Here is a 27,703-nt window from a genome sequence, read left to right on the forward strand (position 1 = left end):
TACAAAAACAATTCTTAACAATAAAAAAAGGGCTGGGGGAATCACCATCCCAGACTTCAAGCTTTACTATAGAGCAATAGTGATAAAAACTGTACATGTTGATCAATGGAATAGAATTGAAGATCCAGAAATAAAACCACACACTTACAGTCACCTGATCTTTGACAAAGTCACCAAAACTATACAAAGGAAAAAAGAAAGCATCATCAATAAATAGTACTGGTCTAACTGGCTGTCTTTATGTAGAAGAATGAAAATAGACCCATATTTGTCATCTTGTACAAAGCTCAAGTCCAAGTGGGTCAAGGACCTCAACATAAAATCAGATACACTGACTCTAATAGTAGAAAAAGTGGGAAAAAGCCTTGAACTCATTGGTACAGGTGGAAATTTCCTAAACAGAACTCCAACAGCTCATTCACATTCCCTATGCATTATTTCTTATGAAATTTTGAACCATTTGCAAGTTAATTTCTCTGACCTTCCATGTTGTCAGATATAAATTACAGATGATAATACCCATTGAAAGCATTTATGAGACTTAAATAACAAAGTATGTGCAACTGCTCAGTTTGTTCTTCAGCCCATGGCAAGCCTTTGTGTTATTACCACTAATAAGATCCACATTTTGATTTTTCTTTTGAAAGCCTCCTTATTTCTCAATTTCTGTAAGCTTTGCTCTTACTGAAGTAGAATGTTTCTTTCACAAATCCTGATGCTATGAAAATGTCTACATGGGCCCTGCGGAGGGGCCTCCACAGTCCTGAGTTGTTCTGTGCTAGTGAGATTTTCTAACACTCCAATTCATGGACAGACCCCAAGACTTTATGTTTTTTATGATTTATTTACATTACATCCTAATTCCCTCCTCACAGTCCCACCCTTGCACATCCATCTCCCCATAACCCCCTTCCCTTTGGTACCAACCCACCCTGGGACATCTAGTCACAGCAGGACTAAGTGCATTCTCTCCCACTGAGACCCAACCAGACAATCTAGGCAGAGGAAGAGCATCCAAAGGCAAACAACAGAATCAGAGACAGCCCTTGATCTAATTGTTAGAGAACCCACATAAAGACCAAGATGCACATCTGCTGCATAGTGTGGGGTACCTAGGCCCAGTCCTGCATGCTCTTTAGTTGGTGGATCAGTCTCCATGGGTCCAGGTTAGTTGACACAGTAGGTCTTCTTGTGGTATCTCTGACTCCTCTAGACCACTGAATTTTATCTCCAAGAATTTCTTGCACAAGACTTCTGAACTCTGCCTGTTGTTTGGCTATAGTTCTCTGCATATGTTTTCACCCACTGCTGGATGAAGCCTCTCATAGACAGTTATGCTAGGCTCCTGTCTACAAAGTAGCACAACATAGCAGGGTATCATTGATAGTGTCAGGGGTTGGCTTTTTCCTGTGGGATGGGTCTCAAGCTGAGCTAATCATTGGTTGACCATTCCCTCAGTCTCTGTTCCATCTTTATCCCTGTGTATCTTCTAGACAGAACAGATTTTTGATTGAAGGTTTTTTTTTTTTGTGTGGGTAAGTTGCTGTTCCCTTTCTTTCACTGGAAGTTCTGCCTGGCTACAGGAGGTGGCTATTTTACTCTCTTAAGGAATTAGACATTAACAAACCAAATAACCCAATTAAAAATGGGGCAGCCTTCCTTTATACAAACGATAAACCAGCTGAGAAAGAAAATAGGGGGGACACTCGCCAGCTACCCACAACACCTGCCACAGGATATTAAGACTTCTGGAGAGTGGAACACAGCTTCTGCTCCAATCCAATTGCGCGCGGGACCTGAGACTGCATTAGTTAGGGAAGCAGAAAACCAGCCTGAGTAGGACCACAGGCCTCTTCCGGCTGGACCAGCACCAGGGTACTGCCAGCTACACAAGACCCCCGCCACAGGATTTTGATACTGCTGGTGAGTGGAACACAGCTTCTGCTCCAATCTTTAAACAGTGACAACGACAACAACTAACCCCAGAGATTACCAGATGGCGAAAGGTAAACCTAATAATCTTACTAACAGAAACCAAGACCACTCACCATCATCAGAACCCAGCACTCCCACTTCGCCCAGTCCAAGTCACCCCAACACACCGGAAAAGCTAGACATGGATCTAAAAGCATATCTCCTGATGATGGTAGAGGACTTCAAGAAGGACTTTAATAACACACTTAAAGAAATACAAAGGAACACTGGTAAACAGGTAGAAGACATTAAAGAGGAAGCACAAAAATCTCTTAAAGAATTGGAGGAGAACACAGCTAAAGAGTTTCAAATCCTTAAAGAAAAACAGGATAACCTAATCAAACAGGTAGAAGTCCTTAATGAAAAACAGGAAAACATATCCAAACAGATGATGGAAATGAACAAAACCATACTAGACCTAAAAAGGGAAGTAGACACAATAAAGAAAACCCAAAATGAGGCAACACTGGAGATAGAAACCCTAGGAAAGAAATCTGGAACCATAGATACCAGCATCAGCAACAGAATACAAGAGATGGAAGAGAGAATCTCAGGTGCAGAAGATTCCATAGAGAACATTGGTAAAACAATCAAGGAAAATGTAAAATGCAAAAAGATCCTAACTCAAAACATCCAAGAAATACAGGACGCAATGAGAAGACCAAACCTACGGATAATAGGAGTGGATGAGAATGAAGATTTTCAACTCAAAGGACCAGCAAACATCTTCAACAAAATTATAGAAGAAAACTTCCCAAATCTAAAGAAAGAGATGCCCATGAACATACAAGAAGCCTACAGAACTCCAAATAGACTGGACCAGAAAAGAAATACCTCCCGACACATAATAATCAGAACAACAAATGCTCTAAATAAAGATAGAATACTAAAAGCAGTAAGAGAAAAAGGCCAAGTAACATATAAAGGCAAGCCTATCAGAATTACACCAGATTTTTCACCAGAGACTATGAAAGCCAGAAGATCCTGGACGAATGTTATACAGACACTAAAAGAACACAAATTCCAACCCAGACTACTATACCCAGCCAAACTCTCAATTAACATAGATGGAGAAACCAAAGTATTCCACGACAAAACCAAATTCACACATTATCTCTCCACGAATCCAGCCCTTCAAAGGATAATAACAGAAAAAACCCAATACAAGGACAGGAACCATGCCCTAGAAACAACAAGAAGGTAATCCCTCAACAAACCTAAAAGAAGACAGCCACAAGAACAGAATGCCAACTTTAACAACAAAAATAACAGGAAACAACAATTACTTTTCCTTAATATCTCTTAATATCAATGGACTCAACTCCCCGATAAAAACACATAGACTAACAAACTGGCTACACAAACAAGACCCAACATTTTGCTGCTTACAGGAAACTCATCTCAGAGAAAAAGATAGACACTACCTCAGAATGAAAGGCTGGAAAACAATTTTCCAAGCAAATGGTATGAAGAAACAAGCTGGAGTAGCCATTCTAATATCTGATAAGATTGACTTCCAACCCAAAGTCATTAAAAAAGACAGGGAGGGACACTTCATACTCATCAAAGGTAAAATCCTCCAAGAGGAACTATCAATCCTGAATATCTATGCTCCAAATACAAAGGCAGCCACATTCATTAAAGAAACTTTAGTAAATCTCAAAGCACACATTGCACCTCATACAATAATAGTGGGAGACTTCAACACACCACTTTCACCAATGGACAGATCATGGAAACAGAAACTAAACAGGGACACAGAGAAACTAAGAGAAATTATGAATCAAATGGATCTGGCAGATATCTACAGAACATTCTATCCTAAAACAAAAGGATATACCTTCTTCTCAGCACCTCATGGTACCTTCTCCAAAATTGACCACATAATTGGTCGCAAAGCAGGCCTCAACAGATATAAAAATATTGAAATTGTCCCATGCATCCTATCAGATCACCATGGACTAAGGCTGATCTTCAATAACAAAATAAATAATAGAAAGCCAACCTTCACGTGGAAACTGAACAACACTCTTCTCAATGATACCTTGGTCAAGGAAGGAATAAAGAAAGAAATTAAGGACTTTTTAGAGTTCAATGAAAATGAAGCCACAACATACCCAAACTTATGGGACGCAATGAAAGCATTTCTAAGAGGAAAACTCATAGCTCTGAGTGCCTCCAAAAGGAAACTAGAGAGAGCACACATTAGCAGCTTGACAACATACCTAAAAGCACTAGAAGAAAAGGAAGCAAATTCACCCAAGAGGAGTAGACGGCAGGAAATAATCAAACTCAAGATGAAATCAACCAAGTGGAAACAAGAAGAACTATTCAAAGAATCAACCAATCAAGGAGCTGGTTCTTTGAGAAAATCAACAAGATAGATAAACCCTTAGCCAGACTCACTAGAGGGCACAGGGAAAGCATCCTAATTAACAAAATCAGAAATGAAAAAGGAGATTAACAACAGATCCTGAAGACATCCAAAACACCATCAGATCCTTCTACCAAAGGATATACTCAACAAAACTGGAGAACCTGGATGAAATGGAGAAGTTCCTAGACAGATACCAGGTACCAAAGTTGAATCAAGATCAGGTTAATGATCTAAACAGCCCTATATCCCCCAAAGAAATAGAAGCAGTCATTAATAGTCTCCCAACTAAAAAAAGCCCAGGACCAGATGGGTTTAGTGCAGAGTTCTATCAGACCTTCAAAGAAGATCTAATCCCAGTTCTTCACAAACTATTCCACAAAATAGAAACAGAAGGTACTCTACCCAACTCATTCTATGAAGCCACAATTACTCTGATACCTAAACCACAAAAAGACCCAACAAAGATAGAAAACTTCACACCAATATCCCTTATGAATATTGATGCAAAAATCCTCAATAAAGTTCTTGCTAACCGAATCCAAGAACACATCAAAACAATCATCCATCCTGACCAAGTAGGTTTTATCCCATGGATGCAGGGATGGTCAATATGCGGAAATCCATCAACGTAATCTAGTATATAAACAAACTCAAAGACAAAAACCACATGGTCATCTCGTTAGATGCGGAAAAAGCATTTGACAAGATCCAACACCCATTCATGATAAAAGTCTTGGAAAGATCAGGAATTCAAGGCCCATACCTAAACATGATAAAAGCAATCTACAGCAAACCAGTAGCCAACATCAAAGTAAATGGTGAGAAGCTTGAAGCAATCCCTCTAAAATCAGGATGTAGACAAGGCTGTCCACTTTCTCCATACCTATTCAACATTGTACTTGAAGTCCTAGCCAGAGCAATTCGACAACAAAAGGAGATCAAAGGGATACAAATTGGAAAAGATGAAGTCAAAATATCACCCTTTGCAGATGATATGATAGTATATATAAGTGACCCTAAAAATTCCACCAGAGAACTCCTAAGCCTGATAAACAGCTTCGGTGAAGTAGCTGGATATAAAATTAACTCAAACAAATCAATGGCCTTTCTCTACACAAAGAATAAACAGGCTGAGAAAGAAATTAGGGAAACAACACCCTTCTCAATAGTCACAAATAATATAAAATATCTTGGCGTGACTCTAACTAAGGAAGTGAAAGATCTGTATAATAAAAACTTCAAGTCTCTGAAGAAAGAAATTATAGAAGATCTCAGAAGATGGAAAGATCTCCCATGCTCATAGATTGGCAGGATCAACATTGTAAAAATGGCTATCTTGCCAAAAGCAATCTACAGATTCAATGCAATCCCCATCAAAATTCCAAATGAATTCTTCAACGAATTAGAAAGTGCAATCTGCAAATTCATCTGGAATAACAAAAAACCTAGGATAGCAAAAACTCTTCTCAAGGATAAAAGAACCTCTGGTGGAATCACCATGCCGGACCTAAAGCTCTACTACAGAGCAATTGTGATAAAAACTGCATGGTACTGGTATAGTGACAGACAAATAGACCAATGGAATAGAATTGAAGACCCAGAAATGAACCCACACACCTATGGTTACTTGATCTTCGACAAGGGAGCTAAAAACATCCAGTGGAAGAAAGACAGCATTTTCAACAAATGGTGCTGGCACAACTGGTTGTTAACATGTAGAAGAATGCGAATCGATCCATTCCTATCTCCTTGTACTAAGGTCAAGTCTAAGTGGATCAAGGAACTTCACATAAAACCAGAGACACTGAAACTTATAGAGGAGAAAGTGGGGAAAAGCCTTGAAGATATGGGCACAGGGGGAAAATTCCTGAATAGAACAGTAATGTCTTGTGCTGTAAGATCGAGAATTGACAAGTGGGACCTCATGAAACTACAAAGCTTCTGCAAGGCTAAAGACACCATCAATAAGACAAAAAAACCACCAACAGATTGGGAAAGGATCTTCACCTATCCTAAATCAGATAAGGGACTAATATCCAATATATATAAAGAACTCAAGAAGGTGGACTCCAGAAAGTCAAATAACCCCATTAAAAAATGGGGCTCAGAACTGAACAAAGAATTCTCACCTGAGGAATACCGAATGGCAGAGAAACACCTGAAAAAATGTTCAACATCCTTAATCATCAGGGAAATGCAAATCAAAACAACCCTGAGATTCCACCTCACACCAGTCAGAATGGTAAGATCAAAAATTCAGGTGACAGCAGATGCTGGCGAGGATGTGGAGAAAGAGGAACACTCCTCCATTGTTGGTGGGATTGCAAGCTTGTACAACCACTCTGGAAATCAGTCTGGAGGTTCCTCAGAAAATTGGACATAGTACTACCGGAGGATCCAGCAATACCTCTCCTGGGCATATATCCAGAAGATGTCCCAACCGGTAAAAAGGACACATGCTCCACTATGTTCATAGCAGCCCTATTTATAATAGCCAGAAGCTGGAAAGAACCCAGATGTCCCTCAACAGAGGAATGGATACAGAAATTATGGTACATTTACACAATGGAGTACTACTCAGCTATTAAAAAGAATGAATTTATGAAATTCCTAGCCAAATGGATGGACCTGGAGGGCATCATCTTGAGTGAAGTAACACAATCACAAAAGAACTCACACAATATGTATTCACTGATAAGTGGATATTAGCCCAAAACTTAGGATACCCAAGATATAAGATACAATTTGACAAATGCATGAAACTCAAGAAGAATGAAGACCAAAGTGTGGACACTGTGCACCTTCTTAGAATTGGGAACAAAACACCCAGGGAAGGAGTTACAGAGACAAAGTTCGTAGCTGTGATGAAAGGATGGACCATTTAGAGACTGCCGTATCCAGGGATCCATCCCATAATCAGCTTCTAAACGCTGACACCATTGCATACACTAGCAAGATTTTGCTGAAAGGACCCAAATATAGCTGTCTCTTGTGAGAAGATGCCGGGGCCTAGCAAACACAGGAGTGGATGTTCACAGTCAGCTATTGGATGTATCACAGGGCTCCCAATGGAGAAGCTAGAGAAAGTACCCAAGGAGCTAAAGGGATCTGCAACCCTATTGTTGGAACAACATGATGTACTAACCAGAACCCCGGAGCTCTTGTCTCTAGCTGCATATGTATCGAAAGATGACCTAGTCGGCCATCAATGGAAAGAGAGGCCCATTGGACTTGCAAACTTTATATGCCCCAATATAGGGGAATGCCAGGGAAAAAGAATGGGAATGGGTGGGTAGGGAAGTGGGGGGCGCTATGGGGGACTTTTGGGATAGCATTGGAAATGTAATTGAGGAAAATATGTAATAAAAATATTAAAAATTAAAAAAAAAGAAAATAGGGAAATAATACCCTTCACAAAAGTCACAAATAATATAAAATATCTTGATATAACTCTAACAAATCAAGCAAAAGATCTGTATAGCAAGAACTTTGAGTCTATAAAGAAAGAAATGAAGAAGATCTCAGAAGATAGAAAGCACTCCCCATGCTCACGAATCAGTAGGACTAACAGTGAAAATTGCCATGCTACCAAAAGCAATCTAGAAATTCAGTGCAATCCCCATCAAAATTCTAATGCAATTCTTCACAGAATTGTAAGAATTTTTCACATGGAAAGAGAAATTCTCAATTTCATATGGAAAAACAAAAAAACTCAGGAGAGCACAAACTTAACAATAAAAGAACCTCTGGGGGAAATCACCATCTCTGATCTCAAGCTGTTCTACCGAGCAGTATTGATAATTCCGCATGGTAATGGTAGAGGGACAGACAGGCCGATCAATGGAATAAAATTGAAGACCCAGAAATAAATACATACACTTATGGACACTTGATCTTTGACAAAGAAGTCAAAAATATAAAATGGATAAAAGAAAACACCTTCAATAAATGGTGCTGGCTTAACTGGCATACACTAGATGGTAAGAATCCCCTGACCCATATACAGCAGAGGACTGCCAGGCTTGGCCTCAGTGGGAGAAGAGGCACCCAACCTTTGAGAGACTTGAGGCCCCAGGGAGTGGGAAGTCCTGCTGGGCATAGAAGGTGGAATGTCCTCTTGGAGACAGGGGGAGGAAGAATGGGATGAGGAAATGTGGGAGGGCAGACTGGAAGTAGGGCAATGACTGGACTGTGAAAAATAAAACTAATAAAAAAGAAGTCTAAATTTGAAGAAAAAGAATTAAGATGAAGAACGATTTAGCAAGATAACCAGTGTTGACCTCAGACCTATGCAAAAATATGTACACATATACAAATGTACACACACACAAAGAGAATGCCAGGAACTAAAATAGAAATCAATGTAATGACTTTCTATTTGGATCCCCACATTTCTTCTGCTTTCTCTGGGATCAGTCATGTTTTCTCAAGTTTCTCTTTGTTTCTGAGGTGCAGCTCTGCAATCCTGCACAGGTATCTTCTGCCTCATGCCTCTTTGGAAAGTTCCCTGGATATGATAATGAAGCCCATGGGATTTTTCTAGCTTGTAGAAGAGAAGTAGAAACTGCAGAACCAGTCTCTTGTGCCATTGTGTATGGAAACAACCTGATTGTCAGAGGAAGTGTGAAGCAGTTGCAAGAAGGGCAGAAGTCAAGATGAAACCGAAGACTCAACAGAAATTCTGTGACTCCAACTGTGTTGAACAATAATCTTGATGGAATCTGTTTTCTTCTCAGTTTCAGGACAACTCATTGTCCACCTTAAGAAGTATCTTCAGTATTATTCACTATTCCAAAATACTTTGAACATTTTTTCATCTTAAATGATCAAGGGATCACTACGCCTAAGACTTATCTAAACACAGAAAGGATGGAACCACTGTTGTGGTTTGAATGATAAATGCTCCCATAGTCTCCTGTTATGATTGTTACTTGGTCCCCAAATGGTTGTCTATTAGGGTGGCTCATGAAGTGTTGCCATGCTAAAGGGCATAATCACTGTGAACAGACTCTGAGGACTGAAATCTCACCCTACTGCTAGTTTACAATGTCTACTTTGAGTTTTCTGTTGCCTTCAGCTTCCTGCTCCTGTTGAAATTTCCACTTATCATTGCCATTCCTCCACTCCACCATCATGGATTATTGTCCCTTGGAATCTTAAGCACAAATCAATAAATGCATTTTTTTTCTCTAAAAGCAAAAATATGGTACAGAGCTAAACAGAGAATTCTCAGCAGAGGAATTTCTGATGACTGGGAACTAAAGACATGTACAATGGCCTTAGCCACCAGGGAAATGTAAATCAAAACAACTCTAAGATTCCATCTAACACGCATCAGAATGGCTAAGATAAAAAGTTTAAGTGATAGTACATGCTGGTGAGGCTATGGAACAAGGGAAACACTCCTCCCTTGCTGGTGGAATGCAAACTTTTACAACCACTTTGGAAATCAATTTGCTGGCTTCTCAGAAAATTCAGAATAGTTCTAGCTCAAGACCGAGCTACACCACTCCTGGGCATATATCCAAAAGATGTCCCATTATGCCACAGGGACACTTGCTCAACTATGTTCATAGCAGCTCTATTCTTAATAGTCAGAAGCTAGAAACAACCTAGTGTCCCTCAACATAAGAATGGATAGAGAAAATGTGGTACATTACATAATGGGGTACTCTTCAGCTATTGAAAAGAAAGACATCATGAAATTTTCAGGCAAATGGTTGGAACCATTTCTGGGTCTGAGTGAGGTAACTCAGACCCAGAAAGACATGTATGGTATGTACACACTTAGAATTGGGAACTAGCTGTAAAGTGCAAGATAACCATGCTACAATCCAGAGACCCAGAGAATCTGGTTAATAATGATTGCCCTAGGGAGGATGTGTGAATCTCACTCCGAAGGGGAAACTAAATAGTCAGAGGTGGATGGAGGGAGGGCAGTGGGTGGGAGAGGAGGTGAGATGCAGTGTGTGTTGGTGATCAGTTGTTGTGGGGGGCAGAAGAGGGCTGAGAGTGAGAATGAAAGTCAGTGGGGTGGGGGGGGGCATCTCTGGGTCTAGCTGTAATGGGAAAGGCTACAGGGAGTCTATGGGGATGACTTTAGCTGAGATTCCTATCAGTGGGTCATATAGAGAATGAAGTAGCCAAGATTTTAATTTACATGCTTATAGAATCTTGAAGTCTTGAGTTAGGCAAATCTCAATTCAATTTTTCTTGATAGCAATGCTTTCCCCACCAGTTTGTATCACTGTTTTCCTTTTGGATAGGCAGCCTGTGCATGGCTCTTTCATGAGTAAACACAGCCCATGGTTTGGGTGCCTCTCTTTTATCTCCAAATCTTTTAGTTGCATATATTTTTATTGTGCATGATTTTAGGTAAATAAAAAATAACAATGCCATGCCTCTAATATTTCTCATCTGGAGCTTCTAGCTCGAAATCTTCAGATGTGATTACACCACATGGAGGAACCCTAGATGGAAGTCTGGAGAGGGGAACAGCAGGATACAGGAGATGTAAAGTGAGAGATGGAAAAACAGGAAGGGGCAAAGGTCAGTGCAGAAGGAAGAGAGACAAGGAACAAGGTCTTGTCTCATTTGAAAAGGCCTCAATTTAATTAATTTTTAATTAATTTAAACTAGAATGTACAGTATTTTCTCCTTCTAATACTTAGAAGTGTAATAGTTTTATATAATATTTCACCTAAGTTAGATTTCTACCTAGGTGACTTCTTCTTCCCATTGATTAATACATTTCTCAACCCTCATCAGAACCCTGCCTATGTTTCTGTATACAGTAGATGGCTATTAACATGGAGAGCCACAGCTTATCAAGGGATAAAAAAATAAGAGACTGAGGCATCCTCAGACCATTTAGGGGACATCCATATGGCATCCCTCCTCTTCAACTCAAGGATCATTGCAAAAGAGGGGACAGAAAGATTTCAAGAGACAGACAGTATGTAGGGCTACTAAAAAAACAGTGTTTTCTGGTACAGATGTTACACAAATGAAGTCACATCAGATGTGACAAAACCTGTGCAGATCTAAGCCTCACAAAATCCCAGCATGGAGCTGAAAGCTAGGCTCAAAGTCCTACCCTTAGCTGAGGAGGAGTGGGTAGCTGACAACTCTTGAGAGGAATCAACTTTCTTTATAGGCTTAGTCTTTGGTGAATTCCCTCCAGAGGAAGGCCACACATTGAAGAACATGTGGGCAACACATATTGGACTTAATGGGTTTAAAAACCAAAAGAAAACACAAAGTTGGGTAGATAGGGAAGCTTGGATAAATCTGTGGAGAGTTGGAGAAGGTGGCGGATATGAACAAGACAAACTGTAATAACTCTTAACTGATAAAATTAATTACAAATATTTATTGAAGTATGTAGATATATTTATATTCATTTATGCCTTAAACATTAATTTATATTAAGTGTAATTTGAGTTTATTTTAGTCAGCTTTATAGTAGCATGCTCTTAAAAGTGAAAGTGCTTTGATTCTTCATACTTAGGAATTTGTTTGATAAATCTGAAGTATATTCTTCCATCTTCTGTGGAATATGTGGATGAAACTGAGCATTATGAAAAGGAATTGATTGAAATTCCCAACATTAAAAACTTGAAGCAAAATTGATATGATCTACAATTATGTGTACAGCTATTATTGAATTATGTTTTAATTGGGCATAGGCAGTATACATTTTACCGAGTTATCCTTTATTGAGTTTATGCAACATCTAATTATTTGTTTGGTCAGTTGGGAGAAGACTCTAGGTGAATAATTTCCCACATTGTGAAGCATAATGAGATAATGTGAATATTATCTCATTAAGCACCTAAATAATTTCATTTCTGGATAGAAATGGGGATGAAAAGAATTTTAATATGAATCATACATTTACTTTTATAGATTTAAACACCTGCACTTTATCATATAGTCTTGGATAATCTCTTCAGGATCAAGGTCTCCTGAATCTATGTAATTAATTCTTAATACTATATTTCGGTTCACACATTTTCTTTAAATCTGGGTATGTTAAGCCAATCCTTAATTTTCCTTCATATATGATGTCCTAACTCTTTTGTTAGGTGTCTCAAAAGTGTCTATAACTGAGGACAGCTGAGGTGACCTTAAGCTGTCACTTATCCCTGGCTTGATAACCATGCCAGTGACTCTCCCAGTCATACACTTGATGGGTAAGCCAGAGAACTCATGGCTCTTTAGATGTCTTTGTGGGCCTTTCCTCTTGCCTCCAGCTTATCACTTATAAATTAGTCAATTTTAGTTCTTTCCTTTTCTTCTTGCTAGTGTACCCACAAGTCTCCATCTGTCTGCTTTAACTGCAGTGAATCATTGTCTTTTCCTGGACACATGTAACTTTGTCACTTGGACACAATCTTACGTTAGCAGAATGATCTTCAGAGAAAATCTCATCCCTAGTAGTTTCCAGTCACAGTAATAATAAGCACAAAACTGTTAACCTGATAAGCTGGAACCCTGACCCCTGGCATTATTGACTGAGTTTTACTCCTGTTTTCCCATTCGGAATCAGAGGTTTCTGCTACATCTTGACCTTACCCTGAGTGGGTTTTGCATAACCCCTATCACAGCATAAAACAACCTGCTTTTTAATGATGCATTGTTTATAAACAGGAATAATGGGATTTTTTTCTCTGTATAATCACATGTCTGTTAACAAAACATGAAGAAATATGGTATTACAAAATGTCAGAATTTGAGTTTTCTTGTGCAGCAATTATGGAATTGATAATGTTTAAGAGTCACTCCTGAGAAAAGCACCGGGGCAGCTGGGGCGCAGGGTCGGCTGACACTCGCCAGCTACCCACAACACCCGCCACAGGATCTTAAGACTTCTGGAGAGTGGAACACAGCTTCTGCTCCAATCCAACGGATAACCTACGGATAATAGGAGTGGATGAGAATGAAGATTTTCAACTCAAAGGACCAGCAAACATCTTCAACAAAATTATAGAAGAAAACTTCCCAAATCTAAAGAAAGAGATGCCCATGAACATACAAGAAGCCTACAGAACTCCAAATAGACTGGACCAGAAAAGAAATACCTCCCGACACATAATAATCAGAACAACAAATGCTCTAAATAAAGATAGAATACTAAAAGCAGTAAGAGAAAAAGGCCAAGTAACATATAAAGGCAAGCCTATCAGAATTACACCAGATTTTTCACCAGAGACTATGAAAGCCAGAAGATCCTGGACGGATGTTATACAGACACTAAAAGAACACAAATTCCAGCCCAGGCTACTATACCCAGCCAAACTCTCAATTAACATAGATGGAGAAACCAAAGTATTCCACAACAAAACCAAATTCACACATTATCTCTCCACGAATCCAGCCCTTCAAAGGATAATAACAGAAAAAACCCAATACAAGGACAGGAACCATGCCCTAGAAACAACAAGAAGGTAATCCCTCAACAAACCTAAAAGAAGACAGCCACAAGAACAGAATGCCAACTTTAACAACAAAAATAACAGGAAACAACAATTACTTTTCCTTAATATCTCTTAATATCAATGGACTCAACTCCCCGATAAAAACACATAGACTAACAAACTGGCTACACAAACAAGACCCAACATTTTGCTGCTTACAGGAAACTCATCTCAGAGAAAAGGATAGACACTACCTCAGAATGAAAGGCTGGAAAACAATTTTCCAAGCAAATGGCATGAAGAAACAAGCTGGAGTAGCCATTCTAATATCTGATAAGATTGACTTCCAACCCAAAGTCATTAAAAAAGACAGGGAGGGACACTTCATACTCATCAAGTTAAAATCCTCCAAGAGGAACTATCAATCCTGAATATCTATGCTCCAAATACAAAGGCAGCCACATTCATTAAAGAAACTTTAGTAAATCTCAAAGCACACATTGCACCTCATACAATAATAGTGGGAGACTTCAACACACCACTTTCACCAATGGACAGATCATGGAAACAGAAACTAAACAGGGACACAGAGAAACTGAGAGAAATTATGAATCAAATGGATCTGGCAGATATCTACAGAACATTCTATCCTAAAACAAAAGGATATACCTTCTTCTCAGCACCTCATGGTACCTTCTCCAAAATTGACCACAAAATTGGTCACAAAACAGGCCTCAACAGATACAAAATTATTGAAATTGTCCCATGCATCCTATCAGATCACCATGGACTAAGGCTGATCTTCAATAACAAAATAAATAATAGAAAACCAACCTTCACGTGGAAACTGAACAACACTCTTCTCAATGATACCTTGGTCAAGGAAGGAATAAAGAAAGAAATTAAGGACTTTTTAGAGTTCAATGAAAATGAAGCCACAACATACCCAAACTTATGGGACGCAATGAAAGCATTTCTAAGAGGAAAACTCATAGCTCTGAGTGCCTCCAAAAGGAAACTAGAGAGAGCACACATTAGCAGCTTGACAACACACCTAAAAGCACTAGAACAAAAGGAAGCAAATTCACCCAAGAGGAGTAGACGACAGGAAATAATCAAACTCAGGGGCGAAATCAACCAAGTGGAAACAAGAAAAACTATTCAAAGAATCAACCAATCAAGGAGCTGGTTCTTTGAGAAAATCAACAAGATAGATAAACCCTTAGCCAGACTCACTAGAGGGCACAGGGAAAGCATCCTAATTAACAAAATCAGAAATGAAAAAGGAGACATAACAACAGATCCTGAAGACATCCAAAACACCATCAGATCCTTCTACCAAAGGCTATACTCAACAAAACTGGAGAACCTGGATGAAATGGAGAAGTTCCTAGACAGATACCAGGTACCAAAGTTGAATCAAGATCAGGTTAATGATCTAAACAGCCCTATATCCCCCAAAGAAATAGAAGCAGTCATTAATAGTCTCCCAACTAAAAAAAGCCCAGGACAGATGGGTTTAGTGCAGTGTTCTATCAGACCTTCAAAGAAGATCTAATCCCAGTTCTTCACAAACTATTCCACAAAATAGAAACAGAAGGTACTCTACCCAACTCATTCTATGAAGCCACAATTACTCTGATACCTAAACCACAAAAAGTCCCAACAAAGATAGAAAACTTCAGACCAATATCCCTTATGAATATTGATGCAAAAATCCTCAATAAAGTTCTTGCTAACCGAATCCAAGAACACATCAAAACAATCATCCATCCTGACCAAGTAGGTTTCATCCCAGGGATGCAGGGATGGTTCAATATATGGAAATCCATCAACGTAATCCAGTATATAAACAAACTCAAAGACAAAAACCACATGGTCATCTCGTTAGATGCGGAAAAAGCATTTGACAAGATCCAACACCCATTCATGATAAAAGTCTTGGAAAGATCAGGAATTCAAGGCCCATACCTAAACATGATAAAAACAATCTACAGCAAACCAGTAGCCAACATCAAAGTAAATGGTGAGAAGCTTTAAGCAATCCCTCTAAAATCAGGGACTAGACAAGGCTGTCCACTTTCTCCATACCTATTCAACATTGTACTTGAAGTCCTAGCCAGAGCAATTCGACAACAAAAGGAGATCAAAGGGATACAAATTGGAAAAGATGAAGTCAAAATATCACTTTTTGCAGATGATATGATAGTATATATAAGTGACCCTAAAAATTCCACCAGAGAACTCCTAAGCCTGATAAACAGCTTCGGTGAAGTAGCTGGATATAAAATTAACTCAAACAAATCAATGGCCTTTCTCTACACAAAGAATAAACAGGCTGAGAAAGAAATTAGGGAAACAACACCCTTCTCAATAGTCACAAATAATAAAAAATATCTTGGCGTGACTCTAACTAAGGAAGTGAAAGATCTGTATAATAAAAATTTCAAGTCTCTGAAGAAAGAAATTATAGAAGATCTCAGAAGATGGAAAGATCTCCCATGCTCATGGATTGGCAGGATCATCATTGTAAAAATGGCTATCTTGCCAAAAGCAATCTACAGATTCAATGCAATCCCCATCAAAATTCCAAATGAATTCTTCAACGAATTAGAAAGTGCAATCTGCAAATTCATTTGGAATAACAAAAAACCTAGGATAGCAAAAACTCTTCTCAAGGATAAAAGAACCTCTGGTGGAATCACCATGCCGGACCTAAAGCTCTACTACAGAGCAATTGTGATAAAAACTGCATGGTACTGGTATAGTGACAGACAAATAGACCAATGGAATAGAATTGAAGACCCAGAAATGAACCCACACACCTATGGTTACTTGATCTTCGACAAGGGAGCTAAAAACATCCAGTGGAAGAAAGACAGCATTTTCAACAAATGGTGCTGGCACAACTGGTTGTTAACATGTAGAAGAATGCGAATCGATCCATTCCTATCTCCTTGTACTAAGGTCAAGTCTAAGTGGATCAAGGAACTTCACATAAAACCAGAGACACTGAAACTTATAGAGGAGAAAGTGGGGAAAAGCCTTGAAGATATGGGCACAGGGGGAAAATTCCTGAATAGAACAGTAATGGCTTGTGCTGTAAGATCGAGAATTGACAAGTGGGACCTCATGAAACTACAAAGCTTCTGCAAGGCTAAAGACACCATCAATAAGACAAAAAAACCACCAACAGATTGGGAAAGGATCTTCACCTATCCTAAATCAGATAAGGGACTAATATCCAATATATATAAAGAACTCAAGAAGGTGGACTCCAGAAAGTCAAATAACCCCATTAAAAAATGGGGCTCAGAACTGAACAAAGAATTCTCACCTGAGGAATACCGAATGGCAGAGAAACACCTGAAAAAATGTTCAACATCCTTAATCATCAGGGAAATGCAAATCAAAACAACCCTGAGATTCCACCTCACACCAGTCAGAATGGTAAGAATAAAAATTCAGGTGACAGCAGATGCTGGCGAGGATGTGGAGAAAGAGGAACACTCCTCCATTGTTGGTGGGATTGCAAGCTTGTACAACCACTCCGGAAATCAGTCTGGAGGTTCCTCAGAAAATTGGACATAGTACTACCGGAGGATCCAGCAATACCTCTCCTGGGCATATATCCAGAAGATGTCCCAACCGGTAAAAAGGACACATGCTCCACTATGTTCATAGCAGCCCTATTTATAATAGCCAGAAGCTGGAAAGAACCCAGATGTCCCTCAACAGAGGAATGGATACAGAAATTATGGTACATTTACACAATGGAGTACTACTCAGCTATTAAAAAGAATGAATTTATGAAATTCCTAGCCAAATGAATGGACCTGGAGGGCATCATCTTGAGTGAAGTAACACAATCACAAAAGAACTCACACATAATGTATTCATTGATAAGTGGATATTAGCCCAAAACTTAGGATACCCAAGATATAAGATACAATTTGATAAACGCATGAAACTCAAGAAGAATGAAGACCAAAGTGTGGACACTGTGCACCTTCTTAGAATTGGGAACAAAACACCCAGGGAAGGAGTTACAGAGACAAAGTTCGTAGCTGTGATGAAAGGATGGACCATTTAGAGACTGCTGTATCCAGGGATCCGTCCCATAATCAGCTTCTAAACGCTGACACCATTGCATACACTAGCAAGATTTTGCTGAAAGGACCCAAATATAGCTGTCTCTTGTGAGAAGATGCCGGGGCCTAGCAAACACAGGAGTGGATGTTCACAGTCAGCTATTGGATGTATCACAGGGCTCCCAATGGAGAAGCTAGAGAAAGTACCCAAGGAGCTAAAGGGATCTGCAACCCTATTGTTGGAACAACATGATGTACTAACCAGAACCCCGGAGCTCTTGTCTCTAGCTGCATATGTATCGAAAGATGGCCTAGTCGGCCATCAATGGAAAGAGAGGCCCATTGGACTTGCAAACTTTATATGCCCCAATATAGGGGAATGCCAGGGCCAAAAGAATGGGAATGGGTGGGTAGGGAAGTGGGGGGCTGTATGGGGGACTTTTGGGATAGCATTGGAAATGTAATTGAGGAAAATATGTAATAAAAATATTAAAAATAAAAAAAAAAGTCACTCCTTCCTGTGTGTCCTTCAGATGCCAGCACAAGCCTCATTTCTATAGGAACTCTTCCCTTGGCAGTTGACAATATCTCAGGAGGCTCTTTTGTTCCTCTCTCTCTCTCAAAACCTAGACCCTTGTTTCTTGACTTCTCAATGCTTTCATCTTTTTTTTTTTTTCAATGAAAGTCTCTTTTTCCCTCCTGCAGTTTCTGAGAGAGTAGAGCCACTGTCACTTCTGACTCAAAGCTCTATCTCCTGCCTCTCACGTTGTCTGCCTCCTAATGATAAGTGATTTTTAAGTGGATGAGCCACTAAGAGAGAGAACTGGGATTTGAAATCACAGTTGACTCTGAAACTACTCATCGGGAGAGACAGTATTTTAGTATGCTGTAATGCGAAATTACCATGCTGAGTATTCAGCACTTGTCTTGGGTATATTCACGTGCAAAACATGAATCTTTGGCTTTTCTAGGGTAATCAGTTAATTATGCTTTCATGATTCTGAACATTAATGAAATGGGGCGTCGTGGTGAGAGAAACATTACTGAGCACCATGAAAACTTTTGGAGGAGGAGATCCTCATAGCTGGCTAGTGGCCGTCTGCCTTTATGATCTGACCTTGAGGGTTCAGAGGGCAGAAAAGGCCCCTGTATGCCATGCATGAGTGCCTCTGTGCCCAGGTAGGCAGTATGGCACTAAAGCCTCATCTGTCTCCTCTCTTACATTTTTGGTTGTGACTCTAACCTTTAATGGCTGAGCCATCTCTCCAGCCCCTGTCTCCTCTCTTATGTAGCAGCAAGATGGAATCATCAAAATGGGGGTCAGAGACATAGAACTGGTTCTATGGGCAGAGTTAAGCAGAGAAGGAAGATGAATCTACAGTTATAGAGGTGATTTTCTGTTTGCGGGGGGATCCATATCATCTTAGAAGGAAACAGAAGACATTTGGTATTAAAAATAAGATAGTTGACTGCTGACAAAATGCAGAACACACCCTCATTCTTTGCTTCAGTCTTTTGCTTTTATTTCTCTATCCCATTTCTTCCAACTTCTGTTTTTCTGATTGGGATGTGCCATAGTAGTTCTGTGTGTTGAATGGGTAGCCACTCCCCGGCTTAGGGAGACTGAAGTCAGGACCATATCATCTCCAGGCTTTTTGACTATCTTCTATAAAGACTAGAATAGTTTCCATTAAAAATGCAGAACTTAATTTATGTCAAACATTGATCATGTTATTTTATGAAATTAGTATAAATTTCACTATAAAATCCTGAGAACTCTGAAGTCTTATTATTTTGCCTGGCATGTAGTGTATATAGTCTGTTGGAAGTATCATGACTATATTCTTATTGTATTTTGCTTTCTGTTTATAAGTGTGAATTTTTTATACATTTATAAGACAATAAAACTTAAGTTGGCACTCTCTTTGGAGTCACCTTGGAAAATGACACACAAATTAATCATGGGCTAAATTGACTTTTATATCTCTATACTAAATTCAAATTTCTGAGGACTAAATGCACATACCTATCAGGGAGAAATTATGATGCTTTGAAGCGATTCGCTGTGTAGCTTGAGGCTGCCATAAATTCCACCTGGGCTTCAAGACTTATTGTATTCAATATGTAAGGCTATATCTTTTCATAAATTTAACTATGGGGTGAGCACTTGCCTTGCAGTCACTATGTAATACACAGCTAAGCCTAGTACTAGAGTGTTGTGGCTTCACATGCGATTATGTCAGGATAGATCCTCCTCAGGGCCTGCTTTTCAGTCATCTCACTGTGCAGGAAAACTCTGGCTAGAGATAAAGTAGCCCCCTCTACCTGCGTGCATACAGATATCACAGAGCACATCACAGTAGAGAGAGGCAATGTTATATCATGGTGATTGGCTGATTCTGACCATTTGATAAACGTTTGCATTAATTTAAATGCAGGTATTCATAAATTACTGCTGCCTAACCTTTGATGTTGTTATGAATTCATAGTAAGTGTGTGAATTCTTGGTTAGGAAAAAAAAAGAGTTCCAGTCAGAAACCCTGAAAAGTGTTGCTAATATAAACTTTTAAAGGCATAAAACTTGCATGTACATAGTATTACATATGGTTGTCACAATAAATCAGTAAATGTATTTTTAAAGCTACTAAAATCTTTAACAGGTATTTTCATTTTGTAATGAAAAAATGAATAATGTCTTTAGCCATTCTTTTTAGAATTTACCACATAGTGGTTGAATTAGAAAAATAAAATTCTTATGGAGTTCTGTACCTAAATATATAAATCATAGTGTTATTTTTTGCCACTTCTATCTCGGAGGAAAGTGTTGACTATATTTCAGGAGTGAAATATGTACAACACATTGACTTGTGGGATGACTTTGCTTTCACCAAGTAGTCGTTTACGGAGTGCCTATTATATATAATACTCTGTGCTGAAGAGACAGAAATGTTGCATGCTGGTAGCTCTGAATTGAACTGGAGTAGACAGTGACCCAATTGTAGTGTTCTCTATATCACGCAGTTCTACATTAATAGCAGGGTTGATGTAAACCAAGACAGTGTGGCTTAGGATCAGTGTATGTTTAAGGATGAAGGCGTTCATTCCCCAAGAAGAAATCATAGATAACTCTTAGAAGTGTAAACCTTACTCTGCACTGTAGGATCCTCTGACAGTGCACAGAGAAAACAAGATAAGTGATTCTTTCTGGTAACCTGCTATGTAATTTTTGAGAGGGGGTGGTCATTAAGCAGGGAGACACATGAGAGGCTGCAGCAGTGTCCTGTGGGGAACAGTGATAAAAGTGATGAGAAGGGAGCCCATGTGCTGAGGGACGAAGTGGATCTCAGGCCTAGCTTAGAGTGAGTCACTAGAAGAGGGCTGACAAGCACCTCATCGTGACCCGGATGTGAAAAGTGTAGGCACAGTGTGGTAGGCTCTTCATGGATTTTGTTGTTCTTCATTTGGTTTGCTTCAGTAGTGTTTGGAACTGAGAAACCAAACTTGAGTTCCAATCTGGATCAAACTGATCTGCTATTTGGGGGTTATCTTCGAGGCTATTTGAAGCTTTGAAGACCACTTAACTTCCTTTCTTCTTTCTTTCCTTCCTTTCTCCCCTTACTTACTGTTTTTCCTTTTTTTTTCTTTCATCTCCTCCCTCCTCCCTCCCTTCCAGCCTTTCTCCTCCCCTCCCATCCTCCCTCCTACCCTCCCTTTGCCCTTCCTCCCTCCCCTCTTTTCTTCCCTCTCCCCTCCCCTCTTTCTTCCCTCCCCATCTTTCTTTCTTTCTTTCTTTCTTTCTTTCTTTCTTTCTTTCTTTCTTTCTTTCTTTCTTTCTTTCTTTCTTTCTTCCTTCCTTCCTTCCTTCCTTCCTTCCTCTCTTTCCTTTCTTCCCTCTCTCTTTCTCTCTCTCTCTTCTTTCTTTCCTTTCTCTCTCTCTTTTCTTTCCTTTCTTTCTTTCTTTCTTTCTTTCTTTCTTTCTTTCTTTCTTTCTTTCTTTCTTTCTTCCCTCCCTCCCTCCCTCCCTCTTTTCTTTCTTTCTTTCTTTTTTTCTTTCTTTCTTTCTTTCTTTCTTTCTTTCTTTCTTTCTTTCTTTCTTTCTTTCTTTCTTTCTTTCTCTCCTTCTTTCTTTCTTTTCTGTTATTTCTCTGTCCTCTACTCTTGAGCTCATAGATCAGTCTTTATTCCGTGTGGGATGCAGCGGTTCATTCCTGGTCAATGACCCTCAATTATCATCCCCTTCTCCTTCCCTGGGGCATCTATTTTAAACCTATTGCTTTGGTTCTTGACAGTATGGGCCTCTTTTGTCAGTTGGCCAAGGGGGAGCGCGAAGGCTCGAGCTGAGACTTAAAATGGCTGGAGCTGAGATTTAAAATCAGCTCAACCGCCTTTATTCCTCCCGGATGTTTACTCTGACGCAATGAGTATGGTCAGCCTGTGAAAGTCGCCAAAGCTGTTGTGGAAGGGACTGAACTCAGCGCTTCGGAATCTATCTGTATACTCCAACTTTGTGCTTTCCCAGAGACTCACTTTCTGTCTGAGGAGGTAAATTTTAGCAGGCTAGTGTTAAAGGTCACTAGCCTTCACATCCCAGCCAACAAGTGCTTGTTGGGCTTCTGCCTCAGCCCCGTCCTGCTGCTAGTGCCATACAAACAAAGCCCAGATCCCAGCATAGGCATAGCCCTTCTCCCAAGTTTTGGACCATAGGAAGTAAAGTGTTTAATGCCAGTCAATGGGTACCAGTAGGACACACAGATTAAAAGCTTCGGGAATAGATGTGGACTAAGAATAGAGAAGTTATGGACTCTTAAAAAGTACCGTGTTTACAGTTCATATATGTAAACAATGTTATTTTGTGCCGCTAAACTTAGTGGTACTGCATCAGTAGCCAGTGCAGCTGTTCTTAGATCAACTTCTGTAATTGATGTAATGAAAAAAATATTTTAAAACAGAGTTTGATTATTTTTTATGAAAAGAGATTTTTCTCACGTAATATATTTTTATTATGGTTTCTCCTCCATCTAACACTTCCGAGTTCTTCCCTCCCATCTAGATCCACCTCTTTCCTGTCTCTCATTAGAAAAAAAAGGGGTAATAATTATAAATATATATAATATGTTATATATTAATTAATGCTATTTATAATTAATATATGAAGTATAACAATATATAATTAATGTTACTACTATATAATTCATATACATATAAATATTATATATATGAAACAAAAACTAACACACTAGAATTGCACAAAACACGTGAACAGAAGGAAAAGAGTCTAGGAGAAGGCCCAAGGATCAGAGACCCACTCATTTACCCACTTGAGAATCCCATAAAAACATGTAAATGGCAGCCATAATATACACAAAGGTTCTATATAGCAAAAAAAAAATGAAAAAAGAGTAAATTACAAATAAAAATATTAAAATTAATAAAAAGGAAGATCCCTGACATGACATTATAAGACATAATATAATTCCAAAGATGCTGTTCTGTTGGCCATTTACTGTTGGTATGCAATCTACCTTAAGGGAAGTTTCCCCTGAAAGACTCCCTTGGAGGAAACTAAAGTTTCATTGGCAATGGTTATCTACTGGAGATTGATTCTGGATTAGAGATGGGGGACATGTGTCCTTAGATTTTGATTATTAATTGAAGTTCTGACAGTAATTAATTCATAACAAATGAATCAAAGATATAAGAGTGTAGTACGATTTTAAGAGTAACCTCTTAGCTCACCCTGTGATGTTACACATTACTTCTAAGGAATTGATAGGCTTTCAGGGTGGGATTCAAGAAACTCTGCAGGTAAAGCAGTGTGGTTTGTATCAACCACAGCCCACAAATCTATGTTGATAAGATAGAGTTTGTAGCTGGTGGATAAATTGTATTCAATTCTTTTTTTAAAAATCTATTTATTTTATTTATATGAGTACACTGTAGCTATCTTCAGACACAGCTGAAGTGGTTATCAGACCCCATTACAGATGGTTGTGAGCCACCATGTGGATTCTGGGAACTGAACTCGGGACCTCTGGAAGAGCAGTTAGTGCCTTTAACTGCTGAGCTAACTCTCTAGTCCTTATTCAGTTCTTTTTAAATTAGCCCTTTCAACCATGCTGAACATACTTTCACAAGACTCTTAGAAACTAGATGACATACTATTCTAAGCCTTTCTGTGGTATTGAACCAATAAAATAGAAAAGTACTTGTTGTTTTGGGGTGGCATAATCTACTAGCTAGTTTTGTTTCTGTAGCCATATAGAGAGCAAAGAATCAGTTACTGTATTTCAACTTTGTAATTAGCTTGTATGAAGTCATTCCTTCTCCAGTAATAACTAACTATGCTTTAATGCTTTAAATCTAATCATGTGGCAAAACTAGAGGAGAGTTATGTCAGTGCATCAATATATGAGAAGGTCTTGCCAATAATGTCATAAGCACTACTCTCATTAATAGAGTTTATAGCAATATGACTTATTGTTGGCATCTTTGAACATGAAGCTAGTAGTATTTTATATTTATAAAATCAATCTACCATCATTATTTCTAAAGATAGTTTGCTAGCATGTTTCTCTTTTAGGTGGCTGTAAACGTTTTCAGACCAGAGTCTACTCTAACATCTTTCTATCACTAAAATTCGAGGACACCACTTCCACATTAATATTTTTTTCCTTTGAGGCTATTAATAGGATGTACTTGGTGCTCTAGAAGTTTCTTTCTATTTTCATTTTGAGAGTAGAAGTCAGGGGGAGTTAAGATCAAGAAAAATTAATTTATGATCCTTTCATCTTCTAAATCTCCTTAGAAAATTTCTGATTTAAAACAAATAATCATTTCATAATCCTGCTATGATTTCTAATGAATTTAATGAATCAAACATAGGGTTAGAAAACGGCAGTCTAGAGATATATTTTGATTGGATTTCTAAAGTTCATATTCTTTTTGGGGGGGGCTCTCTTTTTTTAATTAGGTATTTATTTCATTTACATTTCCAATGCTATCCCAAAAGTCCCCCACACGCTCCCCCACCCATTCCCCCACCCACTCTCACTTCTTGGCCCTGGCGTTCCCCTGTACTGAGGCATATAAAGTTTGCACGACCAATGGGCCTCTCTTTCCAGTGATGGCCGACTAGGTCATCTTCTTATGCATATGCAGCTAGAGACACGAGCTCCGGGGGGTACTGGTTAGTTCATATTGTTGTTCCACCTATAGGGTTGCAGATCCCCCCAGCTCCTTGGGTACTTTCTCTAGCTCCACTATTGGTGGCCCTGTGATCCATCGAATAACTAACTATGAGCATCCAATTCTGTGTTTACTAGGCCCCAGCCTAGTCTCACAAGAGACAGCTATATCTGGGTCCTTTCAGCAAAATCTTGCTAGTGTATGCAATGGTGTCAGTGTTTGGAAGCAGATCATGGGATGGATCCCTGGATATGGCAGTCTTGAGATGGTCCATCCTTTAGTCTCAGCTCCAAACTTTGTCTCTGTAACTCCTTCCATGGGTGTTTTGTTCCCAATTCTAAGAAGGGCACACTTTGGTTGCCATTCTTCTTGAGTTTCATGTGTTTTGCAAATTGTATCTTATATCTTGGGTATTCTAAGTTTTTGAGCTAATATCCACTTATCAGTGAGTACATATTGTGTGAGTTCTTTTGTGATTGGGTTACCTCACTCAAGATGATGACCTCCAGGCCCATCCATTTGCCTAGGAATTTCATAAATTCATTTTTTTAAAAACAGTGGTTAGAAGCCACGAAGTAGGTGGCAATGCCTTAACTGTATGTGTGTTGTTAGGCCCAAGGGCCTCTTCCATTCCTGTCAAGGGGAGTGCGAACCTTCTCTCCTTTCATACAACACTAAAGTTCATATTCTTTATGATTCTTTGATATACTTGTATTAAAATTTTGGTGTCAACATGTACAATTCATTCTAACTATCATAACATGCATACCTCCCCTCTTCTTAGATATTCTGGCCTCTGCTTTTTCCAGACCATGTCACCATCTCACTTCCTTTTGTTTCTTTAAGTTGATTTTTATTCTATCTGGAATTCTCTGCTCTCAGAGTTAAGGCCATCTGTGTCCGTCCCAGTATTCAAGCCTTCGCTACAGGTCCACCTTCTCTGTGAGGCCTTGTCCCATGCCTCACCCTTGCCTACTCAGTGCTGACTGCCTTTACTTTATTCCTCCATTTTGTTTCTTTCCATAGAAATTCCTGTCTCCTACTATTTCATGAAATTTACTTGTACTTGTTCAATATTTGTATTTTCTCTTCCCAATATGTTGTCTGCGATATTTATTTTTATTTCTTTTCTGCTAATGTATGACAGGCAGTAGGATTACTGATAAGCAGGTCACTCACAGAGCAATTGCCTAACATGTACAAGGCAGTGAGTTTGACCCCAGCCCTCCCACCCCAAGGATCAAGGAAGAAAGGACAGGGAATTGACATGTTTAGTAAAAAATAAAATGGGAGATAACATTTTTATGTTGTATGACTTATCTTTTATGTTAAATTTACAAAATGTATATGAACTATTAATTGATTTATTTGAGTTATCTTTCTGATGTCTGCCATTTGAATGCCAGACTTCTCCTCTAAATAGTTACAAACACAACCTTTTTAAAAATTCAAAGATCAGAAAGATCCTTGAACCTTGCACTAATAAAAATCAGGTAAAGGTTACAGATTACATTAATAATAAGTATCTCTTATAGAAGAGTGTATGCAATTGATTTTACAGTGGGACTTTATAACCACCCAAGTTACCAAGCCACAAGCATATGCTCCTCATGGATATCTTCAGAGAATGGGAACCTGAGTTGGTTATGATTTTATCAGGAGAGATAGGCACGTAGATATGGGTAGAAAAGCAAACAGATGCTTAGGAGAGTATTAGGTGTTCCCCCTTGGGCTCTGGTACAAGTTTATCTTCTAATAGTAAATTATTTGCACTATTTACAAAAGATGGAGGCAGATGAAACATGTGTGGAGACAAGCCAGTTATCCATACTTTCTACCCAGAAACAAATCACAAAATATGTGACATTTACTAAGGAAAGTGTCATAAATTGAATAGTAAAATTATGAATTATTAATTTTATTTACTTGATATTTTATGAGACATTGTCTAGCAGAACCCAACACTGACAGAAATAGACACTTTGGTCACTATCCAGAGACTCGCTTTTCTATATTCTCTTATATTTTTCCTGTACTTCCATTTTATTTATATGTCTTTTGAGTGTTTTTAGATTTGGAACACTATTATGTGATAATGCTAGTCATAATGAAAACAAAATTTGTATTTAGAATTATTTTATGTGTTACTATTGTGTAAAAACCTTGTGTCATAATTAAAAAATTGAGCAACTTAAAATATTTTATTAAGTTGCAATTATCAATTTCACAAGATTAAAGCTAGGGTAGGACAACTGAGCTGTATTGAAATTTCAGTTACAAAAAAAGCATTCTTATTCTTCGATTTGGAAGCCTGCCAACTGGAGACTTTATTAGGCATCCAGGGCAACTGGCAAGTCACTCAATGGGGAGCTGCTTGCTTAGTCGGATATATCTGCAGGCAAATTTAGTCTTTCTAAGGTTTGTTCTTTGTTTCTGTTTTGTAAAGATTACTCAATAGTTTTAAATTAAAGTTACAGAGAGATATATAATCTAAAACTCAGTGAAATTTCTACTATTGATTTCACTTTCTGTGCTTCTAAGTGAGAAATTAATAAAAGCTTGGGACATCTTTATTTCCAAAGTCACTGTTAATGGAGAGCATCCTTACTTTCTTAAACATATTATGTCCGTTATTGATGAATGTCCCTCTCATCGAT

At 38.7% G+C, this 27,703-nt stretch overlaps 1 protein-coding gene and 1 non-coding gene across 5 annotated transcripts in view; one reads left to right on the forward strand and one right to left on the reverse strand.

Moving 5' to 3' along the window:
• The window catches only part of Spag16 (sperm associated antigen 16), a 945,274-nt gene that overhangs the window by 100,922 nt on the left and 816,649 nt on the right, over window positions 1–27,703 (forward strand). The window contains exon 1 of one of the 4 annotated variants that reach the window (XM_021171972.2): window positions 22,205–22,403. The exons of the other annotated variants lie outside the window; for them this stretch is intronic. The gene's annotated coding sequence lies outside the window, so the exon portion shown is untranslated. Of the gene's footprint in view, window positions 1–22,204; window positions 22,404–27,703 lie in introns of those variants that run through there. 4 annotated transcript variants of the gene reach the window in all.
• LOC115032531 (U6atac minor spliceosomal RNA) lies at window positions 25,596–25,721 on the reverse strand. Its single transcript, XR_003838186.1, has one exon. It is a non-coding gene; the product is annotated as a U6atac minor spliceosomal RNA (small nuclear RNA).

Source organism: Mus caroli, unplaced genomic scaffold (assembly GCF_978045245.1).
Source record: "Mus caroli unplaced genomic scaffold, Mus_caroli_1 scaffold_1, whole genome shotgun sequence".
Classification (NCBI taxonomy): domain Eukaryota; kingdom Metazoa; phylum Chordata; class Mammalia; order Rodentia; family Muridae; genus Mus; species Mus caroli.